General features: G+C 34.7%; 2 long non-coding RNA genes across 2 annotated transcripts; both read left to right on the top strand.

The window, feature by feature from the left end:
* Nucleotides 1–5,789: 5,789 nt before the first annotated feature.
* Nucleotides 5,790–11,186, top strand: LOC135157072 (uncharacterized). Its single transcript, XR_010296147.1, has 3 exons — nt 5,790–5,873; nt 9,179–9,301; nt 9,916–11,186. It is a non-coding gene; the product is annotated as an uncharacterized LOC135157072 (long non-coding RNA).
* A 1,721-nt stretch (nt 11,187–12,907) lies between these two features.
* LOC135157120 (uncharacterized) lies at nt 12,908–18,096 on the top strand. Its single transcript, XR_010296157.1, has 3 exons — nt 12,908–13,145; nt 16,420–16,542; nt 17,426–18,096. It is a non-coding gene; the product is annotated as an uncharacterized LOC135157120 (long non-coding RNA).
* The last annotated feature ends 4,459 nt before the right edge of the window (nt 18,097–22,555 follow it).

The raw sequence follows: 22,555 nt of genomic DNA, 5'->3' as shown, positions 1-22,555 counted from the left end.
GCGATTACCCCCCCCCCCCAAGGACTGGGGGGGGGGTACATGCTATTGTTGTTTTTGACTGTGTGTGCAAGAAATTGAGTGTAAAGCCCAGTTTTTCATAAATATTTTTTTAGCAGATTATGAAGATTTTTAAACTGTTTCCCCCATTTGCCTTGATTATAATACCACTCGACAAGTTTTATCCGCAAAAGAAATGTTTTTGCAATATGAGGAATTCTTAATTGCAAGGTTAGGAGGTATCACCTCGATCCTAGGTTAGGCATATATATTTTTTATACTCATTGTTTTGTACTTTTTTTTTGCAAAACGACAATCATCACAATCATCATGTTGTTCAAGGAAAGCTCCAATATGATTGATAGGAACAATTCTTATAAGTACTAATATTGGGAAGGGGGAAGCCCGGGGGGAGACGGTTTATTAACGTTCTCCTTTAGTGGACTAATAGAGGTAATACAGATATACACAACAGAGAGCATTACTCATCCTTTTTATTAATTTTTCCTCCTTTTCTATCCCAATTCCCATTTTCTCACTTCATTATATATCATGTTTGTTATGTTATGGAAGATGTATTATTATGTTATGGAAAAATGTACTAAGCCTAAAACGAATGATATAAATTAGAAGCGTGGCGCAGGATTTTTGAAGAAAAAAAAGTTTACACACAATTTTTTAAAGAAAAATTAGGTCTTTTCGTAACAAAAGAAAATGACAGAAAAAATGTTTAAAAAACTGAGGGGGGAGGGTTCAACCCATGTAACCCCCTCCGCGTACGCGCCTGATATGAATGCAATAAAATAAAATCAAATTAAAAAAAATATAGGTAGTCGAGACGCGATGACGAGCCCCGATCACATGATCATATTAGATCAGTGGCCCCGATTGGTGATGCGATCATAATGTGTGATGTCACTGTCACACATAGTACGAATAACTATATGCCCTACAGATGATGGACGAAAAACTGACCACCCTCATAATTGTTCATCATAATGATTAATGATAGGTAGAAACTCTTAGTCGCCCACGATCTGCTTGTGAAACCAACACATGTTCTCCCATTGTATTAAATTCTGTTCAACTTGGGCCAACTTCTAGTTTAATTACTTGGCGTACATGGGGCTTCAAAACAGAAAGAAAGAAAACTAAGAAAGAAAGAAAGAAAGATGGGGCGAGGGGTGTGTACCTAACCTATACGCCAATGTTTAACACTTTCCCTTATTTATTATTTTATTATTTTATTTTTTTAATTTTTTTTCCCCATTCAGGATTATGAAAACAAAAAGAAAATACTTACAAAATGATTCAACTTGCAAGTGGATAAAATAAACATAACATTGCCCTTGTAAACATTGACATTAAATTTTAGAACAGTTCCCAGGACCAAAATCCAGTTAAAACCAATTAGGGCAAAACCAATTGAAACCAGTTGGCCAACTGGTTTCAATAGGGAAATTGGAACAACTGGTTCCAATTGAAAACCAGTTGCCAATTGGTTCCAGTTAAAAACCAATTGAAAACCAGTTGCCAATTGGTTCCAGTTAAAACCAATTAGGCAACTGGAACCAGTTGGCAATTGTTGTCAATTGGTTCCAGTTGTTCCAATTTCCCTATTAAAACCAATTGAATCCAATTGGAGGCAACTGGTTTCAATTGGTTCCAGTTGAAACCAATTGGAGGCAACTGGTTTCAACTGGAACCAGTTGAAACCAATTGGTTTCCAACTGGATCCAATTGGAACTTCCAGTTGGAACGAACTTAATTAGTTACAAATTAATTAGCATTTGCACTAACTATTTCTCATGCCAACACAGAAGCAGTGTTATATGTCTATTAATACCAATGTAAAGGGCATTGATAAAATACAGACTTTCATGTGTATATATTTATATGGAAGATCTTCAAATATATGTACTTTTATTTGATGTAATTTGGTAACAGTTAGTGGTGTCCTAATTATCCTTTAATCTGTTTTAATTATAATCTATAACATTTATGAACATGGTTTTCACTGCTAAGTATTCTAAATACTAATCTTTAAAAAGTGTGGTACTTGAAATTGTAAAGAATTAAATAGATACATTGTTAATGATGATTAATCTCATAAAACATTAATCTGTGCACACTGGCAAATAATATGCAAATTAACTGGTTTCAATTGGATCCAGTTGGGTAACTGGAAAATTTCCAATTGGAAACCAATTGGAAATAATTTCCAGTTACCCAACTGGTTCCAATTAGAATTCATTTCCAGTTACCCATCTTTCCAGTTAGAAGTCATCTCAGTTACCCAATTGGTACCAGTTAGGATTTCCAGTTACACAACTGAATGGTTCAAGTTAGGATTTCCAGTTACCCAACTGGTTCCAGTTAGAAATCATTTCCAGTTGGAAGTCATTTCCAGTTACCCAACTGGTTCCAGTTAGGATTTCCAGTTGCCCAACTGGTTCCAGTTAGAAATCATTTCCAGTTGGAAGTCTTTTCCAGTTACCCAACTGGTTCCAGTTAGGATTTCCAGTTGCCCAACTGGTTCCAGTTAGAAGTCATTTCCAATTGGAAGTCATTTCCAGTTACCCAACTGGTTCCAGTTAGGATTTCCAGTTGCCCAACTGGTTCCAGTTGGGATTTCCAGTTACTCAACTGGTTCCAGTAAGAAATCATTTCCAATTGGAAGTCATTTCCAGTTACCCAACTGGTTCCAGTTAGGATTTCCAGTTGCCCAACTGGTTCCAGTTGGGATTTCCAGTTACTCAACTGGTTCCAGTTAGAAGTCATTTCCAGTTGGAAGTCCTTTCCAGTTACCCAACTGGTTCCAGTTAGGATTTCCAGTTGCCCAACTGGTTCCAGTTAGAAATCATTTCCAATTGGAAGTCATTTCCAGTTACCCAACTGGTTCCAGTTAGGATTTCCAGTTGCCCAACTGGTTCCAGTTGGGATTTCCAGTTACTCAACTGGTTCCAGTAAGAAATCATTTCCAATTGGAAGTCATTTCCAGTTACCCAACTGGTTCCAGTTAGGATTTCCAGTTGCCCAACTGGTTCCAGTTGGGATTTCCAGTTACTCAACATGGTTCCAGTTAGAAATCATTTCCAATTGGAAGTCATTTCCAGTTACCCAACTGGTTCCAGTTAGGATTTCCAGTTGCCCAACTGGTTTCAACTGGAAATTGTTAAATTCCAGTTAAAACCAATTGAAACCAGTTGAAACCAATTGAAACCAATTGAAACCAGTTGGAAATCCAACTGGTTTCAATTGGATTTTGGTCCTGGGTTACTATTTCTTAACTTCAATGTGTTTGATCTGAATATTATACCGTCGCATCAAGCATGACCTTCATTGGTCTGTCATTCACTCGGTTCATATTTTTTTAGATCAATATAATCTCACGCACTCTTATACAAACATTCATATAAACGAAATTACGATGATAAAGTAGATTGATTCGTCGAAGCCATCTATTCATTCATTCATTCATTCATTCATTTAATCGATTTCTGCAATTTCTTTTACATAATTTATACAAATTAATAGAGAAAATATAATAAATAGAGTACATAGGCATATATAGCCAAGTATCTGACAATCAAAACAAAAAACAAAGTTGTACTTTATATAACGTAACGATTTTACTAAAGGTTGCAGGATTTGCCACTATAAGCTTGACTGCGTGGCAACCCAGGAATACAATTATAAATTATAATACTATCTGAAGCTGAGGAGGGAGCAAGCGCTTGGTCCTACAATGTGTGTTTTTTGTTGTTGCGAGAAGTATGTGTTTCAGTGTTATTTTCATTTAAGTCAGTGAATATTTATTCAGTAGTATTTTTTTAAATACCCCCTTTTAAAGGGAGAAATGAATCTTGTCTGTTTAAAGAGAAATTCCAGTAGTTGCAGGCACTGATTTCATGAGAAAGTCTGTAAAACCAGGCTTAATTGTCAGTATATCATCGAGGATCTAGATCTGGTATAGTTACATAAACTGAACTTTGTGAAATCTTGAAATCTACGCTGAAAAATGTTCAGACTGAACTTCCCCAACACAGATAAGCGCACGTGGGACAGTGTATAATTATTGCTTTGAGCGTCGGGCCCGACGCTCTACCCGAATCTTGTGCTTATTTGCTGATTTCTCAGCAATTACACAATTTCTTCCAGAATCCTTTGGCACATGCGTTTTATTTATACAAACAGACACTTTGGTGGTCATTTCATTGGATTCTGTACGAACTCATTTTGATATCGTTACCAAAACTAGCATTTACCTTTAAGTGAATCTGCTTCAGCCCCCACTTTTTTCCAAAACCGTGTACAAAAACGTAAAAATGACCATATGATTGTGATTTTTGCATGGTCAGTCCCCCACTTTGGGCTTAGCTCCCACTTTGAATACCGTTCCGCGGCCCCTGTCATGAAGTCTGATTTTTTAATGTGCTATATAGTTAGGAAATATCTAATATTTTGGAACTATCAACGAGTGAATTAACTAAATATAAGCTCGTGTTTGTGACCATGAACGTCGACTCGGATTCAGCTTCGTCAAATGTGCATGACACGGGGTGGTAACTTCCCCCTTTTTTTGCTTGTCAATTTTTTCCTCGGGAAAATGTGCCCCCCCCTTGGAAAATCCTGAATCCGCCCCTTGTAACTTTCACTTTCGACTCCTCGAAGACCCAAATTTCAAACGTGTATGTCGGGAGGTAGTTCCATAAATGCTGAAATTTAAATACATTTTATCCATTCATTTTATTTACAAAAAAATTACCCGGTCAATTGTGCGAGCGCGAGCTGATAGGTTGTAGGTATAGACTAACCTGAAAATTGACATTTTTAATACACGAAAAGCACATTAATCTCATTTTTAACCAATGTGATCGCGAAGCAAGAGGTGATTGTTTTTAAATAATTATACTTGTATGAAAAGGGGAAAATTAAAGTGCTGTTCGAATTCATAAACAAGGTGTGAATTTCACTCTCAAATATTGATGCGAGCGCAAAACCTGAGCCGATTTTTGTTTGTTATACTGATAAAAATTACTGCAGCGTTTGAACTCATGAAGCAGATCAGAATCTCACTACACTATTAACGAACAATGCTATCGCGAAGCGCTATCTGATTTTATTGTTAATATTCTGCTTTGAAAGGAACATTTAGAAATGTACAAGGAGTGTTTGTAGGAATAAACTAACCGAATAGCTAACTAAAATACACTGACGCAAGCTATTGATTTACTGATCTAGATACAGGCATTTTAAGTACAAAATATAATGCTTCTCTCACAAAGCTAATAAAAGCGTAAAGCAAGTGAAATATCATTGTGTGAATTGAAGTAAAAAAAACAACAAGATATGTTTAGCCACATGCTCTTTTTACTCTAAAAACACCTAGTAAAAATGTTATCTAATATTGGGTAGAAATGGAACATGCATGTTTGCTGGGTATTTTTTTTTACCCACATTGGACTAAATGCGCGTCTTAAGGACGTTCCACAGTTATGTTTGTGCGCATCATGATCTGCGCATATTTTACATTCTGCGCGCTGACGTCACAATGGATGAACTTGTGATTTAATCAACTGTAGGTAATGTGAGCTGGGCCCTGTTGCAAAAAAATTTATGTCATTATGACATAAATTTCGATCATGACATAAAATCGATGCATAGCTTATGCCGTTGACATAAATTCTGTTGCATAAAAATATTTATGTATTGTTTTAGCTTATGACGCGATTTAATCATCATTACATAAACTGAATAGTCATGAACGAGCCTGTTGACATAAACTTGGCATAAGTTGTCATTTTCAGCCGCAGCAAGTTCTTGCGAAAAAGGGTCATCGGCTTCCCATTTTGACGGGATAGAGGCATATTTTGGTATGTATCCAATTTCATTGTTATATATCATAGATAATAGATCTATCTCACGTTCTGACTAAAAATTAAAGTTTCTTAGTATAAAGAGATATTTTAAATTAATCATTATCGCCGTCAATTTTATGCAATGATTGCTTGTAAACTCTCCGGCTGCTTTTAGCCGTACAACGCCGGCAGTGCTAGCCGGAAGTTCCGGCGTCTGACACAGACAAATAATGCATAGAATCAACACCGTCAGAAAACAGTTTTAAATGATCTTCACGACATTGGACATTGTTTTTAAGGTTCCTGTGTCGGATGAACATGCGTGTCGGATGAACATGCATGTCGGATGAACATGCGTGGAATGAACACCGACAGAAAACAGTTTTAATTCATCTTCACGACATATTAGACATTGATTTTTAAGGTTTTTTTTAGAGCACCCCCGCCCTTTCTGGAAAATTCTAAATCTAGTCAGTATATTGGTAGTATTTCTAGAGTCTAAATTCTAACGTTAACAAGTTAGATCTAGTCTAGGCCTAATGTTAGATTCGACTAGACTAGTCTAGACCCTCTAGTTAGGGCCTAGACTAGAGTCTATCCAGCTCTGTCACTCACTGACCGTCGCGTCAGAGCCAGGCCCTAGACTTTCTAGCCCTCAGTAAAGTCTAAGACAAACTAAGTAAGAATAAGTTAGGGCCTAGCCAGGCCAGACCTATAATAAGTTATAACAGAGCCTATATTAGTAGATAAAAAAGAATTAGGCTAGAGAGTAGAGCCTAGGTATGGCCTACCTCAAGCGAGGGTTCGTACATGTATAGGCTCCACTATAGATAGTAGTTAGTACATACTTCACTACCGCTACCGTCCGCTCCACTATCAGATACAAATGAGATAGGTTGAGTGGAGGGTAGCGGTAGTGAAGTGTATTGGAGCCTATAGTATACGAGCCCTCGCCTGAGGTAGACAGGGCCAGGCCCAAAGCCTATATTAGCTATATTAGCTTGGCCCCTTTTAAGTTCTAGTCTAGATCTGCAGTAGTCAGTAGATATATTCTGATCTAGTTTTCTATCTAGGGTCTTAGTTAGACTTAGACTAGTCACTAGACCTCCCAGGTCTAGATCTAGATCTAAGAAATTTTAATTTGTCTTGGTTAGCCGAGCTGGCTCTACCATTGTATTACTGCTTTACTAGATCTACATGTAGGCCTACCCCGGTTTGGGCCTTGGTTCTGGCCAGGGAATGAGGTGGTGCAGCCCTGCCCCTGGACCGGGTCTGGCTTGGGTTCCTTCCATTCATGCTTTTATTATAGATCAAAATCGAGACCTAATTCGGGACCCAATCTAGTTTAGCAATACAAGAGATCTGAAATAGATGTAGCTCAGGCAGAACGAGCGATTGCTTGTAATTTATTTGTATATTCTAGGGCCCAAAATTGAAACTGTCTTTGCATCATTAGTAAGCTAATCATTTGTAGGGCCTATCTATCATAGATTATCTAACACTATGGATCTACTAGAACTACAAATGTTACTCTAGATCCATTCTATGTCTAATCTTTAGCCTGGCTTCTTAACTCTGACATTAAAATTCAAATTGAGTCTAGTACTGTAGGTTCTAACTTAGACCTTTGGAAGGCGGGGCCTCTGCTGCCTACGCTACGGTGGTGGAGCCCCCTGGGTTTATGATAGAGCTATGGAATAGGGTAGTCTAGCTCTAATATTGTTTTCTAATGACAGGGGTAGAGGCCTAGATCTAGTCAAGATTCATCAGTTGGAAGATGTGCACTACAATAACATGTAGAGTATTAGACCCTAGCCCTAGGAGCGAGTTGGGGGGGGGGGTCCCTCTCTGTTAAGCAAAAAAAAATGAAATGATTGGTGTGTATTGTGATAAAATAATATAGAAAACCCTGGGACACCCTCTGTGTTAACAAAGACTGGAGACTACTGAACAGGATGGGAAAGAAGGGGGGGGAGAAGAATTACGCACTGAACTAATTAATTTAAACACTGAACTGAAAAGACATGTAATTTCACAAAAAACTTGTCTGATGAGACTGATGACTACATTGTACGTTGATATCTAATATAGATATTAATGTACATCTTCGATTTATATTTTAGACTCTTCCAATTTTTAACAAAAGCAATGAGTTGAACATGCAGTAAAAAAAAAAAGAGATCTACATGTATGTATCCTCTGTGTTTTCTGATTTGAATATATTCTCTGCAAGCTGGCTGCTGGCCTGTAGACAAGCTACCTGTTTGCTAAGTTTAATACACTTCTGAGGATATAGTGCACATTTTAGTTCTTTGATTTGTTTAACAGGTTAAAAACCTTATCAAATGCCTTTTCTATTAATTTTAAACCAATGCACAAGTAATATGTTTGGAGAAAAGGCATTTCCATTACCGGTAACTACAAGATTTGGTTTCTGATCTGTGGATAAAAATAACCATGATAATTGAAATTCTCTTGGTGACTGTTATCGAGAATTTTTTATACTATTTTCTATTTCCTTTACCTATTTACTCTAAAGGATTTTTCAGATAAATTATTAAAGGGGTGCTTTTTTTTTGAAAAAAAAACCTTGGCAATTTGAATTTTTTAAAATCCCAAATTTTTTGTATAAATAATAGAATTATAAGGCCTACAATTTTCTTACCTATCAAAACCTATCTTCATTAGAAGTATTCACATATTGCGTGTGTAAATCATTTTTCTAACAGAAAAAAGGAATTTGAAGCCTTAATGAAACACTTGTACTCTCCTTGCAATATTGCATCCTAAGTGATAAAGGTGCAAAAATTGACCTTGTCATTATTGTTTGCACCCAGAAATGTTCGTTTGCACAATAAAAGGGGCAACATTTTACCTTTTAAGGTGCATAATAGTATTACTTAAACATTAAAAATGTTCAAATCTTTTAACCTTTATTACATGGTTCAAATCTGCTACACCCATAAAGGTGCACAAATGAGCATAATTGCGCTCATTGGCACTCCTTATTGTACCAACCCCTAAGGTTCAAATTTGAACCTTCTTAGTGTTTTCATCAAACCATTTCAAGGTTGAATGACTAGACCTTATTTGCCTTTGATTAGTATTCTCAATGCACTCATGGATAGAATTCATTTTTACACAGTTCTGAAAATAGCCAGTGAAACTGTCCCAACACCCCTGTCAAATATATTTGACAAAATCTGTAATGATTAAAATATTTTTTTTAAAGAAGGAACTTCAGTTGTTTATTCAAAATGTAAATATGAATTCATTCTCATATGTCACTATTAAAAATTTTGTATTCACTTTCCTAACAGTTGAACCACACAAACGGTGAGAAGAGGTAGAAATAAAGAGGGGGATTGCAACTGGAAGGAGATGGAAGTCCAGACACTCTGCCACTGTGTGCCATTGAACAAGAAATCTCTTTTAGTATGAAGGTAAGTTTTTATATAAAGTTGTGTTTATTGAATATTCTACTTGTAAATACAAGTATAGTATACTATACGGTAATATTTATTCTAATTTATTTTATTGTTTTTAAGAGCGGTTGTAAATGTGATGTACTGTTATATATCATTCATTTTCAAATATGAATCTCTTTTACAATTCATCTCATACAATTCATCTCAACAAAGAGACTAACAATGTGAGCTTACAAGTATAAACACAATATAAGTGCATTTAGGAATAAAATAGTGGTAGGAGTAGAAGGGAGAGGTCGCAAGTTGATAACATAAACATGACCTTGACCTCAATTTTGTGTTGTTGTATTTTTTCGCCAAATATGAACATTTTCTCCAATGACTTGATTGAAATGAAATATATTCTTACAACCATATAAGGGTAAACAAAATAATATTCGGAGACTATTAACCCATTTTTTAATTTTACATTATATACATTTTTTTTATTTAAGCCTGTGATTGCAATCTCAAAAGGCTCTTTCATAATCTTGAAGAGATACATCATACATGCACATGTAAGTGAACACTCTACTATTATAAAGTTGAGTTGCTAAAGTTGTTTTCACTTATTATTCTTATAATTTCAGATTATTCAAGAGTCAAGACTGTTGAAGACGTGACGACATGGACCTGGTTGCACATGGCAAGGGAACTATCTGGTTGTACCCTGAAGTATTCGCTTTAAGATTTGAAAATGAGCAAAAGTAATCATTTTCATTTTTTCAGAGATAATAATCATTATATTGACATTGTGGATATCTTTTTATGATTGTTATCATAAAATTATTATAATGTTAATGATGATAGGTCATAATAATACAAATGAATTATAAGTAGAAAAGAAGACAACCAAAAATGAGGAGGAAAAGAAGAAGATGAAGAAGAAAAAGAAGAGGAGGGGTGGAAGAGGAGAAAAGGAGAAGAATAAATAACATCACTGTGAGTTCCTCTTCATGATATTACATAAATATTTGTCTCTTTTAAATGAAAATATTTATTAAGCATAAAAATAGGATTTAGTTATTCTTGTTTTTTAAGATGTATTATTATGTATCATGTTTGTAGTTGTACACTTGATTGAGGTACATGTATTGTATTCATTTAGGATATAAATAATATGTTTTATTTGAATCCATGTACCTCTTTAAAGGACAAGTCCACCCCAACAAAAAGTTGATTTGAATAAAAAGAGAAAAATCCAACAAGCATAACACTGAAAATTTCATCAAAATCGGATGTAAAATAAGAAAGTAATGACATTTTAAAGTTTTGCTTAATTTCACAAAACAGTTATATGCACATTCTGGTGGGTATGCAAATGAGGTGACTGATGACGTCATCCACTCACTATTTCTTTGGTATTTTATAATATGAAATATGGAATATTCAATTTTTCTCCTCATTGTCAAGTGAAAGAACGATTAATTCCTCCCTGAACATGTGGAATGAGCATTGTTTAATACTATATGATCAGTCAAGTTGTTCCTTATTGTCAAATCTATAAAAAAGAAGAAATATAGTATAATTCAAACAATGAAAAACAAAAGAAATAGTGAGTTAGGGACATCATCGACTGTCTCGTTTGAGTTGTGCATACAATGTTTTGTGAAAAATAAGCAAAACTTTAAAATGTCATAACTTTCTTATTTTACATCCGATTTTGATGAAATTTTCAGCGTTTTGCTAGTTAGATTTTTCTCTTTTTATTTAAATCAACATTTTCTGGGGTGGATTTGACCTTTGAATCATATTTATACAGTCATGATTAAAGGACATTGGACAGGTAACAAGATTACATTGTTTTACAAATTTTAGTGTGATTTTATTTTAAAAGTAATAAAATTTACATAAAATGTCATTCTTTTTGCTTCATCTCTTTGTTCGTTTTTTTTTATTGAATCGGGAGGGGGTGGGGTGTGGTAAAAATATGATTTGCCCCTCAGAACACACTTGTTTCCCTCCTAAAAATAGTAATTAATATTTGTAGAAAATTGTATGATTGTTTTTTTATGAACTCTGAATATTGTCCCATAAATTGTCAAATTAGGAAAATAATTGATTGAGATGAAGATTTGAAGTAGGAAGGGCGAGAAATTAAAAGGAAATTCATATAAAAGTGAGAAAGATCCAGAGATGCAAAGATATATATATATATATAGGGAATAATGAGAGGGGGGGGCGAGGTGAAGTAGAATGGGAAAGGGAAAGAAAAAGTACTATAAATGTGAAGGAGTCATTAACAGATGTATTGAGAATTGAAGAGATAAGTTCCGAGAATGATAGTGGGCCAATCTCGGAGGGAGGATGATAATGAAAGGGGAAAAGAGGATAAAGCATTTTTTTTTTGGGGGGGGGGATTACATTTGATGAGAGAGAGATAGACAGAAAATGGCCAGGTGCTCAAAGATGAAAAAATATAAATGATGGGTGACAGTGGTATTGACATATTATATAATGTTACCATGGTAACACGATTTCCGACACATGTAAAAAAATGTCATGTATTTGTCTTTACCTCGAGACCAATGTGTGAGCCAAATTTCATTAGAATTGGTTGAAAACTAATCAAGTAGTTGGAACCAATATATTTTTACCCAATTTGGGGCTTATAATATGTTGTAACCATGGCAACATAACTTCCAACACACACAAAATATGTGTCTCTCACACCTTTACCTCTCACTCAATGTGTGAACCAAATTCCAAGAGAATTGGTTGAAAATTTATGAAGAAATTAAAACTGAAAGTATTTTACCAATTTTTTGTCATGTAATATGCCGTTACCATGGCAACATGATTTCTAACACACAAAATAGGTTTTTGAGCTAGGGGAAGCAATCGCAATTCCAACACCAACGCCAACACCGGACTTGAAGTCATCCAATGTGTGTACCAAATTTCTTGTTTAATCACATCTGAATTAAGCACAAAAGGGGCGATTCTAGACTGAAAGTCAAAGTTATTATCATTATTTCGGGAGGGAGGGGTGGTGCTTGAAAAACATGAGACGTTGATATATTAAATTATAATATTATTCTAAGGAAAATGTCCTATCCTAAAAAAATAAACACAATAACTTTTATGCTTAGGCCTAGCTTTGCTTATAAAAATAAGGGAAATATTTACGATAATTATATTTTTTAATATTGAAAGAATACATCTTAGGCTATCCAATGACACAAAAATTATTTCGAAACTCCAAGTAAAACTCAATATATCATCAAAATTACAAAGGGCATAATTATAAAAAATAATCCTAAAATTACCCTTAAGTCACTTATTGCAGAAAGCCGCAGGTTATGTCTTGATTTTAATCACGACATAAATTTATGTCATTCAAATGGATTTATGTCATGATGTTATGTCGTGATTTATGACATAAAGCTTTATGCAACGGATTTATGTCAATATTTGTGTTTATGTCATGATTTATGCTGTATGACATAAATCGTGACATAAATCATGACATAAATCAATACATAAACTTTTTTGCAACAGGGCCCTGATTTTTCTCCTTATCTACATTAACTGCAGATCTGGGCCCTGTTGCATAAAAATTTATGTCATAATGACATAAATTTTGATCATGACATAAAATCATGCATAGCTTATGCCGTTGACATAAATTTCGTTGCATAAAAATATTTATGTATTGTTTTAGCTTATGACGTGAATTAATCATCATTACATAAACTGAATAGTCATGAACGAGCCTGTTGACATAAACTTTGCATAAGTCGTCATTTTTCAGCCACAGCAAGTTCTTGCGAAAAAGGGTCATCGGCTTCCCATTTTGACGGGATAGAGGCATATTTTGGTATGTATCTAATTTTCACTGTTATATATCATAGATAATAGATATATCTCACGTTCTGACTAAAAATTAAAGTTTCTAAGTATTAAGAGATATTTTAAATGAATTATCATCGCCGTCAATTTTATGCAATGATTGCTTGTAAACTCTCCGGCTGCTTTTAGCCGTACAACGCCGGCAGTGCTAGCCGGAGGTTCCGGCGTCTGACGCAGACAAAAAATGCATGGAATCAACACCGTCAGAAAACAGTTTTAAATAATCTTCACGACATTGGACATTGTTTTTAAGGTTCTTGTGTCGGATGGACATGAATAATGCGTGGAATGAACACCGACAGAAAACAGTTTTGATTCATCTTCACGACATATTGGAGTTTTGGACATTGATTTTTAAGGTTTTTTTTTAGAGCACCCCCGCCCTTTCTGGAAAATTCTAATTATCTAAATCTAGTCAGTAGTCTTTCTAGAGTCTTAATTTTAACCTTAACAAGTTAGATCTAGTCTAGGCCTAGCATTAGATTCGACTAGACTAGACCCTCTAGTTAGGGCCTAGAGTCTATCCAGCTCTGTCACTCACTGACCGTCGCGTCAGAGCCAGGCCCTAGTCTAGACTTTCTAGCCCTCAGTCAGTTAGTGTTAGTGTTAGTAACTAAGAGTAAGACAAACTAAGTAAGAATAAGTTAGGGCCTAGCCCAGACCTATATAAGTTATAACAGAGCCTATGTTAGGAGATTTAAAAAAAAATTAGGCTAGAGAGTAGAGCCTAGTAGGTATGGCCTACCTCAAGCGAGGGTTCGTATAGGCTCCACTAGATAGTATACTTCACTACCGCTACCGTCCGCTCCACTAGTATCAGATAGGTGGAGCGGAGGGTAGCGGTAGTGAAGTGTATTCGAGCCTATATACGAGCCCTCGCCTGAGGTAGGCAGGGCCAGGCCCTAGCTATATTAGCTATATTAGCTTGGCCCCTTTTAAGTTCTAGTCTAGATCTTCAGTAGTCAGTAGATCTATTCTGATCTAGTTTTCTATCTAGGGTCTAAGTTAGACTTAGACTAGTCACTAGACCTCCCAGGTCTAGATCTAGATCGAAGAAATTTAAATTTGTCTTGGTGAGCTGAGCTGGCCCTACCAATTGTACCATTGTATTACTACTTTACTAGATCTACATGTAGGCCTACCCCGGTTTGGGCCTTGGTTCTAGCCAGGGAATGAGGTGGTGCAGACCTGGACCGGGTCTGGCCTGGGTTCCTTCCATTCATGCTTTTATTATAGATCAAAATCGAGACCTAATTCGGTACCCAATCTAGTTTAGCAATACAAGAGATCTGAAATAGATCTAGCTCATACAGAACGAGCGATCGCTTGTAATTTATTTGTATATTCTAGGGCCCAAAATTGAAACTGTCTTTACATCAATAGTAAGCTAATCATTTGTAGGGCCTATCTATCATAGATTATCTAACATTATAGATCTACGAGAACTACAAATGTTACTGTAGATCCATTCTATGTCTAATCTTTAGCCTGGCTTCTTAACTCTGATATCAAAATTCAAATAGTCTAGTACTGTAGGTTCTAACTTAGACCTTTGGGAGGCGGGGCCTCCACTGCGTACGCTAAGGTGGTGGAGCCCCCTGGGTTTTTGATAGAGCTATGGAATAGGGTAGTCTAGCTCTAATATTGTTTTCTAATGCCAGGGGTAGAGGCCTAGATCTAGTCAAGATTCATCAGTTGGTAGATGTGCACTGCAATAACATGTAGAGTATAAGACCCTATGAGCGAGTTGGGGGGGGGGTCCTCTCCGTTAAGAAAAAAAAAGAAAAAAAAAGTGATTGGTGTGTAATAAAGGTGATAAAAAAAAAAACCCTCTGTTCAAGACTGGAGACTACTGAACAGGAAGGGAAAGAAGGGGGGGGGGAGAATTACACACTGAACTAATTAAGTTAAACACTAAACTGAAAAGACATGTAATTTCACAAAAAAACTTGTCTGGTGAGACTGATGACTACATTGTATGTTGATATCTAATATAGATATTAATGTACATCTTCGATTGATATTTTGGACTTCCAATTTTTAACAAAAGCAATAAGTTAAACATGCAGTCAACAACAAAAAATAGATCTACATGTATGTATCCTCTGTGTTGTCTGATTTGAATATATTCTCTGCGAGCTGGCTGCTGGCCTGTAGACAAGCTACCTGTTTGATAAGTTTAATACACTTCTGAAGTTCTGAGGATAAAGTGCACATTTTAGTTCTTTGATTTGTTTAACAGGTTAAAAACCTTATCAAATGCCTTTTCTATTAATTTTAAACCAATGCACAAGTAATATGCTTGGAGAAAAGTCCTTTCCATTACCGGTAACTACAAGATTTGGTTTCTGATCTGTGGATAAAATAACCATGATAATTGAAATTCTCTTGGTGACTGTTATCAAGAATTTTTTGTACTATATTCTATTTCTTTTACCTATTTACTCTAAAGAGGATTTTTTAGATAAATCATTAAAGGGGTGCTTTTTTTTTGAAAAAAAACATTGGCAATTTGAATTTTTTTAAATCCCTAATTTTTGTATAAATAATAAAATTATAAGGCCTACAATTTTCTTACCTATCAAAACCTATCTTCATTAGAAGTATTCATATATTGCGTGTGTAAATCAATTTTCTAACATATTTTTCTAACAGAAAAAAGGAATTTGAAGCCTAAATGAAACACTTGTACTCTCCTTGCAATATTGCACCCTAAGTGATAAAAGGTGCAAAAATTGACCATGTCATTATTGTTTGCACCCAGAAATGTTTGTTTGCACAATAAACGGGGCAACATTTTACCTTTTAAGGTGCATAATAGTATTACTTAAACATTAAAAATGTTCAAATCTATTAACCTTAATTACATGGTTCAAATCTGCTACACCCATAAAGGTGCACAAATGAGCATAATTGCTCTTATTGGCACTCCTTATTGTACCAACCCCTAAGGTTCAAATTTGAACCTTCTTAGTGTTTTCATCAAACCATTTCAAGGTTGAATGACTCCTTATTTGCCTTTGATTTGTATTCTCAATGCACTCATGGATATAATTCATTTTTACACAGTTCTGAAAATAGCCAGTGAAACTCTCCCAACACCCCTGTCAAATTATATTTGACAAAATCTGTAATGATTAAAATATTTTTTAAAGAAGGGACTTCAGTTGTTTATACAAAATGTAAATATGAATTCATCTCATCTGTTACTCTTAAAAATTTGGTATTCACTTTCCTAACAGTTGAACCACACAAACGATGAGAAGAGGTAGAAATAAAGAGGGGGATTGCAACTGGAAGGAGATGGAAGTCCACACACTCTGCCACTGTGTGCCATTGAACAAGAAATCTCTTTTAGTATGAAGGTGAGTTTTTATATAAAGTTGTGTTTATTAAATATTCTACTTGTAAATACAAGTATACTGTACGGTAATATTTATTCTAATTTATTTTATTGTTCTTAAGAGCGGTTGTAAATGCGATGTACTGTTATATATTATTAATTTACAAATATGAATCTCTTTTACAATTCATCCACATCTTGTAATAATTTCATCTTAAATTTACTCACAAAAATGGATGGTATCAATCTCATGATTTTTTTTAGAAAGTCAAGTTTCAATTGACAACTGAGCCCTCTTAATATTTCAATTAATGACAATATAATTATGGAATGCATTCTCAAAAATATGTAAGAGCAAAAACAATGTAACACGTCAAAATTAAAACAAAATGTAGGAAGACTATTGGATCCATACTATTGTAACAATTATTATCCACTTAACTTTTGCAAGAGATTCAGATTCAGTTGATTTATATTTTTTATTAGAATCTCAACAAAGAGACTAACAATGTGAGCTTACAAGCATAAACACAATATAAGTGCATTTAAGAATAAAATAGTGGTAGGAGTAGAAGGGAGAGGTGGCAAGTTGATAAATAAACATGACCTTGACCTCAATTTTGTGTTGTATTTTTTCGCCACATATGAACATTTTCTCCAATGACTTGATTGAAATGAAATATATTCTTACAACCATGTAAGGGTATAAAAAATAATATTCGGAGACTATTAACCCATTTTTTATTTTACTTTATATATATTTTTTATTTAAGCCTGGGATTGCAATCTCAAAAGGCTCTTTCATAATCTTGAAGATATACATCATGCATGTACATGTATGTGAACACTCTACTATTATCAAGTTGAGTTGCTAAAGTTGTTTTCACTGAATCTTCTTATTTCAGATTGTTCAAGAGACAAGACTAATGAAGACGTGACGTCATGGACCTGGTTGCACATGGCAAGTGAACTATCTGACTGTACCCTGAAGTATTCTCTTTAAGATTTGAAAATTAACAAAAGTACTAATTTTCATTTTTTCAGAGATAATAATCATTATATTGACATTGTGGATATCTTTTTATGATTGTTATCATAAAATTATTATGTTAATGATGATAGGTCATAATAATACAAATGAATAATAAGTAGAAAAGAAGACAACCAAAAAGGAGGAGGAAAAGAAGAAGATGAAGAAGAAAAAGAAGAGGAGGAGTGGAAGAGGAGAAAAGGAGAAGAAGAATAAATAACATCACTGTGAGTTCCTCTTCATGATATTACATAAATTTTTGTCTCTTTTAAATGGAAATATTTATTAAGCATAAAAATAGGATTTAGTTATTCTTGTTTTTTAAGATGTATTATTATGTATCATGTTTGTAGTTGTACACTTGATTGAGGTACATGTATTGTATTCATTTAGGATATAACTATGTTTTATTTGAATCCATGTACCTCTTTAAATCATATTTATACAGTCATGATTAAAGGACATGGGAAAGGTAACAAGATTGCATTGTTTTACAAATTTTACTGTGTATTTATTTTAAAAGTAATAAATTTACATAAAATGTCATTCTTTTTGTTTCATCTCTTTGTTCGTTTTTTTATTGAATCGGGATGGGGTGGGGTGTGGTTAAAATATGATTTGCCCCTCAGAACACACTTGTTTCCCTACTAGAAATAGTAATTAATATTTGTAGAAAATTGTATGATTTTTTTTTTATGAACTCTGAATATTGTCCCATAAATTGTCAAATTAGGAAAATAATTGATTGAGATGAAGATTTGAAGTAGCAAGGGCGAGAAATTAAAAGGAAATTTCATATAAAAGTGAGAAAGATCCAGAGATGCAAAGATTATACTGTATAAGGAATAATGAGAGAGAAAGGGGGGGGGGCGAGGTGAATTAGAATGGGAAAAGGGAAAGAAAAAGAACTATGAATGTGAAGGAGTCATTAACAGAGATAGATATATTGAGAATTGGAGAGATAAGTTCCGAGAATGATAGTGGGCCAATCTCAGAGGGAGGATGATAATGAAAGGGGAAAAGAGGATAAAGCATTTTTTTTTTTGGGGGGGGGGATTACATTTGATGAGAGAGAGATAGAAAGAAAATGGCCAGGTGCTCAAAGATGAAAAAATATAAATGATGGGTGACAGAGGTATGGATCAAGGGATATAGGTGGCATGAACGTGTCCCAATTTAGGCACAAAGCTGTGATGAGTAGTGGTCCCTCATGTTCACTCCTCTTGGAATTTGGACAATAAGTGGGCATTTTTTTAAAGTCCCCCCCCCCTAACTCGCTCTATCTCCAATTGCCAGTTTTGGGCAAGAAAACCCCCCCTTTTTTTTTTATCTTGGCAAAAAACCCAAACCATCTGATTAGACCTTTGGTCGGAAATGAGGAACATTTTTATTTAGGCCTATTTATTTATTTTTTCTGTCCAATATTTTCTTGACGAAATTGCTCCATTGTGCTTCCAAATTCGTTACCCTCGCCTAAACTGCACTGGCAAGAGGGTTCCATGACACGCTTATAAAATAGACAATTGAAATTATAAAGAAATACAAAATAATGAATAAATTATTACAGGGATATATGCATGGTTGTCAATCGGTGTTCATGGTTTGGAATTGACTGACAAATATTGTTCTCCGTGAAGGAGTTTTCTTTTAGTTTAGGGGATGGCTTTAGAAATTTAAATTTCTATAGGGCAGATATGGCGTAAAGGGCAAAAATTTCTAAAAACTGCGAGCGAGCAAAACTTTTGGGTAAATTAAACTAGAACTATCAATGAAGGTGATTAATACCCCTGCCCTACGCCGTTACCATGGCAAAAGTTTCCAACACATGGGGAAAAATATGTCTTGTCCATCTTTACCCAAGACCTACATGTATGTGTGAGCAAATCATGAGAATTACTGATGAAGTCGTTTGAACCACAAAATTTTTGCCTAATTTTTGACATATTATATAATGTTACCAAGGCAACACGATTTCCGACACATGCAAAAAAATGTCCTGTATATATCTTTACCTCGAGACCAATGCGTGAGCCAAATTTCATGAGAATTGGTTGAAAACTAATCAAGTAGTTGGAACCAATAGATTTTTACCCAATTTGGGGCTTATAATATGTTGTAACCATGGCAACACAACTTCCGACACACACAAAATATGTGTCTCTCACACCTTTACCTCTTAATGTGTGAACCAAATTTCAAGAGAATTGGTTGAAAATTGATGAAGAAATTAAAACTGAAAGTATTTTACAATTTTGTTGTCATATAATATGCCGTTACCATGGCAACATGATTTCTAACACTCAAAATAGGTTTTGGAGCTAGGGGAAGCAATCGCCATTCCAACCAACGCCAACACCGGACTTGAAGTCATCCAATTGATGTGTGTACCAAATTTCTTGTTTAATCACATTTGAATTAAGCACAAAAGGGGCGATTCTAGACTGAAAGTCAAAGTTATTATCATTATTTCGGGAGGGAGGGGTGGTGCTTGAAAAATATGTGACGTTGATATAAATTATGATATTATTCTAAGGAAAATGTCCTATCCTCAACGAAGTAAACAAATTAACTATTATGCTTAGGCCTAGTTTTGCTTATAAAAATAAGGGAAAGATTTATGATTGTTAGTTTTTCAAATATTGAAAGAATACATCATACGCTATCCAATGACACAAAAATTATTTCGAAACTCCAAGTAAAACTCAAAATATCTTCAAATTACAGAGGGCATAATTATAAAAAATAATCGTAAAATTACCCTTAAGTCACTTCTTGTGGAAAGCCGCCGTTTATGTCTTGATTTTAATCACGACATAAATTTATGTCATTCAAAGGGATTTATGTCATGATTTTATGTCGTGATTTATGACATAAAGCTTTATGCAACGGATTTATGTCAAGAGTTGTGTTTATGTCATGATTTATGCTGTATGACATAAATCGTAACATAAATCATGACATAAATCAATACATAAACTTTTTTGCAACAGGGCCCTGATGTGTTATTTTATGAAGCTAATAAACTGGAATTATTCCATGGACCATTTTTTTAAATTCCTCTACAATTTCAAAATAGTTTCTCTGTAGTGCTGCAAAGCATGATGAATATGACCCCCGAGTATGAATAAATGGAAAAGTGGTTCGGAATATTTCCTCACATAAATACTGCTTTGGCGCGTTTTCGGGTGTTTTATGAAGCAAATTTGCTCTATTAAGGACGTTCCACAGTTATGTTTGTGCGCATCATGATCTGCGCATATTTTACACTCTGCGCGCTGAAGTCACAATGGATGAACTTGTGATTTAATCAGCTGTAGGTAATGTGAGCTGAGTTTTCTCCTTATCTACATTAACTGCAGATCTGATGTGTTATTTTATGAAGCTAATAAACTGGAATTATTCCATGGACCATTTATTTTAATTCCTCTACAATTCCAAAATAGTTTCTTTGTAGTGCTGCAAAGTATGATGAATATGACCCCCGAGTATGAATAAATGGAAAAGTGGTTCGGAATATTTCCTCACATAGATACTGCTTTTGGCGCGTTTTCGGGTGTTTTAAGAAGCAAATTTGCTCCAATAAGAGTGCTGATAGTTTGAAAACAAACACATATTTTTTTAATGATTGCACCTCTTAGGTATACCTTCCTGTACAACTTTGCAAAGTTTGGTGAAAATGACATGGGTTTTGAATAAAGTGCAGCATTTCTTATACTTCTCAAGTTATACTTCTCAAATTTTTGAGGTTGAGTATCTTTCCCGCAATTTCTAAGAACTTAGAGTGTTGTTAGACTTAAATGAGCAAACAATTGACAGCAATTGATAGATTATCCATCTTACGGATACAATTATTAATCATATTGCAAAATTTGATGAAATTTTCATGGATTTTGACTGAGCAATAGGGCTTTAATCTCAATGTTGTGATCCCGTGATGTCTAAAAAATGCCGAATTCTTTTGGATGCGCAATTCTTAAGAACATCATCCATTTTGGTTTAACTTTTAAGCTCTATAGCAAAAAATCAAGCACAAGGACCAGTGTTAATTTGTGCATATTTGGAATATTCAGGTGCTGAAGTATGTATGTGCAAAGTATGATGAAAACGACAGGGATTTTCAATGTTTGGGAGCAAGACCACGGAACCACTCGCATTTTAGACGGTATTAACAGACTTTTGCTTGTTTTCGGTGCATTTTGGGCTGTTTCAAGCCAATTCGCAATACTTTGGACACTGATAATTTGAAAACGAGTATATGGACCCCAAATTTGTAATGTCTTAACTTCTTTAGAATATATTTCTCTACAAATCTAGAGAGTATGATGAAAATGACATGGATTTTGAATGTTTGGGAGCAGGACTAAGGAACCATTCGTATTTTAGACATTTTGGACGGTATTAGACTTTTGCCCGTTTCAGGCGCATTATAGACTGTTTAAAGCCAACTCGCAACATTTTGGACACTGATAATTTGAAAACGAGCACATGGACCCCATAGTTTAAACATCTTAACTTCTTTAAAATATATTTCTCTACAAATATAGAGAGTATGATGAAAATCACATGGATTTTGAATGTTTGGGAGCAGGACTAAGGAACCATTCGTATTTTAGACATTTTGGACGGTATAATCAGACTTTTACTTGTTTTCGGTGCATTTTGGGCTGTTTCAAGCCAACTCGCAACAGTTTAGACACTGATAGCTTAAAAACGAGCACATGGACCCCATGTTTTTAATATTTTAACGTCATCAGAATACATTCCTCTGTAAATCTAGAGAATATGATGAAATTGACATGGATTTTGAATGTTTGGGAGCAAAACTACAGAACTATTCGCATTTTAGACGGTATTATTAGACTTTTGCACGTTTTCGGCGCATTTTAGGTGGATATCAAAATTATCAATATTTTCAAGCCAACTCGCAACACTTTGGACACTGATAGTTTAAAAATGACCACATAGACCCCATATTTTTAATATTTCAATGTCTTTAGAATATATT

Source organism: Lytechinus pictus, chromosome 16, assembly GCF_037042905.1.
Source record: "Lytechinus pictus isolate F3 Inbred chromosome 16, Lp3.0, whole genome shotgun sequence".
Taxonomy (NCBI): domain Eukaryota; kingdom Metazoa; phylum Echinodermata; class Echinoidea; order Temnopleuroida; family Toxopneustidae; genus Lytechinus; species Lytechinus pictus.
Note: the sequence above shows the minus strand (reverse complement) of the source record. Positions and strands in the feature narration are given on the sequence as shown.